This window comes from Lathyrus oleraceus, chromosome 1 (genome assembly GCF_024323335.1).
Source record: "Lathyrus oleraceus cultivar Zhongwan6 chromosome 1, CAAS_Psat_ZW6_1.0, whole genome shotgun sequence".
Lineage (NCBI taxonomy): Eukaryota > Viridiplantae > Streptophyta > Magnoliopsida > Fabales > Fabaceae > Lathyrus > Lathyrus oleraceus.
In genome coordinates this window covers 122,967,283-122,971,737 of record NC_066579.1, presented here as the reverse complement: position 1 = coordinate 122,971,737, position 4,455 = coordinate 122,967,283, and positions in this window count along the sequence as shown.

Genomic DNA, 4,455 nt, shown 5'->3' with positions numbered 1-4,455 from the left:
GATCTCCGCAGATTGGCTTTCCAGCTGGTTTTTCCCCTGGAAGTATAATACCGGGCATTTGATTCCTGGACCTGTTGTGTTAGATATGTCTGTTTTGTCAGCATTCATCAAACATAAAAACACATATTCATGCATATTCATGAAACATTCATATATTCATGTTGCATTATTTTGCCATATATCTCTTGTTTGTTTGTCTTCTGCTATGGGTTTCATAGATCTCTCTAAAAGATCTTCCCAAGCGGATGTCGGGTTTTAAATCTCTCCATATAGAGTCAGCCCCATAAGCAGAAAAAGTCTGTCTTTCATTCTGCAGTTCCCCACTGAGATACTTCCTCGTGGATGACGGTTTCTTTCGTTTCCTCCCAACATATATATTGGGGTGGATGTTCCTATGGAGTTATACTCTCATAGGACGTGTCTTGATTCAGTCTGTCTTTTCGGAATATTCCCGAATTGGCGTTTTTGTCAAATATCTTGTGCTTCCCAGTGGGTTGTTCCCCAGCGGAGTTTTCGGGCCTCTACCCTGATACCGGTAGTTGTAAGTCCTATTGTTCCTCCTTTCCTCTTGGCGGAATTTGTGGTTATATACCTTTTATTCCTCAGCAAGAGTCGATTGGCCTCTACCCTGATACCGGTAGTTGTAAGTCCTAATTTTACTTGCCTTTTGATGAATTGGTGGTTATATACCTTTTATTCCTCGGCAAGAGTTGTTGGTTTTCTGCCTAGTTGTGGGTAGTCGTAAATCATATTTTCTTACTCTCCAACAGAGTTTGTGGTCTGTTATAAACCTCATTTTGGTTTCTCGTGCGGATTCGTGATTTATTCTATCCCCACGCAGAGTTTTTGGTTTTCTACCCCGTATTCGGTAGATGTAAACCCTAATTCGTGGTTATTCCCACCAGAGTATGGCTTCTACCCCGTATTCGGTAGTTGTGAGTCCTATCTCTTTTACCCTAGCAGAGGTAACCCTTTGTGGTTCGATCTGACTACTGGTGAATTTTCTGTTGTTGTGGTTTCATCCCTAACAGAATTGGTATCTCCCTGCGGTGATTTTTATCCCCAGTTGAGTGTGTGGTCTTTTACCCCGTATTCGGTAGTTGTAAATCCCATGTTGTGGTTTTGTTCTCCCCATCGGAGTTTTGTACCTTGTGGTACAGTTGGATAATTGCTGGTTGCTTGCAATTTTATCCCAGCTGGGTCTTTGGTTCTACCCAGTAGTCGGTAGTGTTAACCTCTTGTTTCTTCAGCCAGATTTTTGGTGTTCTACCCCGTATTCGGTAGACGTAAACCCTAATCTCTTTGTGGTTATCTTCATTCGTTATTCGATGTTGATATTCCTCCTTTCTTCTGGGTAGTTGCTCTTGAGTAAGCACTTATATCCCCAGTAATCTTCTGGATCATTGCCGTATGCTTGCAATGTTATCCTTTTTTTGAAGTCGCCAGTGGGTCTTTTCGCCGTTTGCTAGTGATTTGTTCCCCGGATTATTGATTGATTCTCAATACATCCCCAGCCAGTCCCTGCGGATAATTGCCGGATGCTTGCAATTTATCCCCAGCGGATCGTCTCTCATTTACCCGTTTGCTTGGTAATGATTGTTGCTTTTTGATTGGTCATCTTTATATACCTAGTTGGTATCCCGATGCCTTTCTTTTCGGTCGATTTATCCTTTATTAACCCAGTAACCGGTTGTGGATAATCTTCCATGCGAGTGTATTATTCACGTTCTGACGGTAATGAATAATATATCTCATGCACCCTTCAGTCGAAGCCTTTTGTGTTTCCCTGATCGAGTAAGATTCGTTATTTCCCTTTGCGGAGTCGAATGTTTTTTGTTGTTGGGTAATTGCCGGATGCTTGCAATTTATCCTTTGAGTTGTCTTTCGTTTACCCGGATGCTTGGTATCGATTGTCTCTCTTTTTTTGGTTAGTCACCTATTATATACCCCGGTATCTCTGGTGTCTTTTCCTTTCGAGTATATTATTCACGGTCTGCCGGTAATGAATAATATTTCTCATGCGCTCTTTAGTTGGAATCCTTTGTTGATTTTCCCCAACTGAGCAAGATTCGTATTCTTTGTAGAATCGAATATTCATCCTTTAACCTGTTTGTGTTTCGGATGTGTGTTTTGGCATATATACCAATTCACGTTTTCGGTAGATCACCTATTATATGCTTCGGTATCTCTGGTGCTTCTTACCATGCGAGTTTATTATCTACGTTCTGACGGTAATAGATAATATATCTCATGCGAGTATTCTTATCCACGGTTTTCCAGTAATGGATATTATATCTCATGCACTCTTTGGGTTTGTGTCCCCAGTTGAGTAAGATTCGTTTTCCCGTTGTGGATTCGAATGTCCATCCTGTAAGTTGATTTGCTTTTTCAAGCCCTCCTTTTGGATGATGAGTGTTTTGGCATATATACCAATTCACGTTTCGGTCGGTCACCTATTATATACCTCGGTATCCCTGGTGTTCCTTCCTGTCTACTCCCTATTATGACTTTGGTCCCCTGTGGAGTCAGATTTTCCTGAGTTTATGCACCTTTTTCAGGTCTTTCTCAGATGATTGGTCGATTGATATCTCTCACCCTTATACCGGTCTTAGATATTCATTCTTCCTGAGTTTGTTACCCTTATACCGGTAACATCTCATCCTTGGCTTCCCATGGAGAGTCTTTTTCTAGATGTCCCCAGCGGAGTTGTGTTGCTATTGGTGTTGCTGTATTGGTGTTATCCCCAGTACGTGCATTTTGTGGGTCAGCTTGAGTCTTTCCAATGGATTGTGTTCCTTTGGAATTTCCTTCTCTCCCCAGTGTGAGTCCTTTCACTTACCCAGTGAGGTCTCCAGTCTGATTTCTGTTATACTAATCAGAGTCGTGCCTCGCGCACGTCGTGTCAGTTTTGTTTTCCCCAACTCAAAGTCGTGTTCTGCTCACGCATTCTTTTTTCTTTATTATCCCCACAAGAGTCTTATTAGAGTCTCTGTTCCTGGTGAGTGAATTACTCCGATGGATCGTATTTTCTTCTGTGTGAACCATATATTCCCCACAGAATTTGCTTTTGCATGCATACATCTGCATCATGAGGTCTCTTAGGGACCAAAATTCGTCTCATCACTATTATTTAAGCCCATTCTACCGCGTCGAGATGAAGATTTCTAAACTTCACCTCTCCGGCTAGAATGACCTTAAATAGGGGCATCTGTAAGACCCTAATTTTGGCCCTAAGATCCCTCATGGCCCATAACATCTCATATCATGGCCTCAAGGATCATTGCATACCCTAGCTGCCCTCCTAGTGGGTGGGATACTTTGTGAGTGTGGTTCTTGATCACCAAGCATGTATTGCACTTGTATATCATTGCTTTTCATATGTTTGCTAACCAAAAGTACAAAAATATTGTCATCTAACCTTGTTTCTTGCAGCTGAAGCAATCATCAGTCAATCAGTCAAATCAGGCCTTGAGCAATAGATGGTAGCCATTCTTGAAGAATTTGGACACCACGATCATTCATAAAGAGTTCATATAACTTGTGATATCATTTGGAAGCAAGATCTCAAGAGAAAGAGGCTTGGAATTCATCAGAACATGGCCCAGTCAACCAAAAGTCAACAAAAGTCAACTGTGGTCAACTGTGCATTTAATCAGGGATTGGAGGGTGTGAGATGGTTAGAAAGACCTCATTCATGTCCATACAAGTCTCATTTGACATTTCAAAGATCAAGGATTGAAGGATTTGAAGTCAGACAAAAAGTTTCCCAAAATGGAAATGACCTGTAATTCTCACCTGCCCAAAATGGAAAGTTTTTCTCCCAAATATTACATGTCCAAGGAAGCTTCAAATGAAAAGTTGTTCAACATGAAAGTTGTAGATCTTGGTCTCACCTTTCCAAAAAGTCCAAGAACTTGAATTTCCCATGTATGGTTGGCAAGTTATGGTCCATTCAATTTCAAAAATGACCCATAATCAGAGGGGCATAACTTCCACATGGAGTGTCCAAATGGGGTGATCTTTTTATGCACAAACTCCATTTGACATGTACTTTCATGGTGCATAATTGGATTTCATCAAAAATGGTCAATGCAAAAAGTCAAATTTCAACTGTACAATTAAAAGTCCAAGGGCAAAATTGTCCAACTTGAGAAATAATGTGAATTTTTGAATGGGGATTTTTGCAACACCTCACAAATGACATTTGAAAATGGTTGGAATCATCATAACATGCCAAGGCCTCATGGTTTGAGATTTCACTTTTGAAATGAACTTGGAAAAATGAACAAAGTGCCATCACATGTGGAAAATGCAAAATACTCATCCAATGAACATGAAACAAGTGGCAACAGCTCATGACAGGTGTTTAGGGTTTGTGTGAGCTGTCAATGAGCTGGCATTGGCTGGCATGTGAAGTTACTATTTTGCCCTTGGCTTGAAAATGACACATTTGCT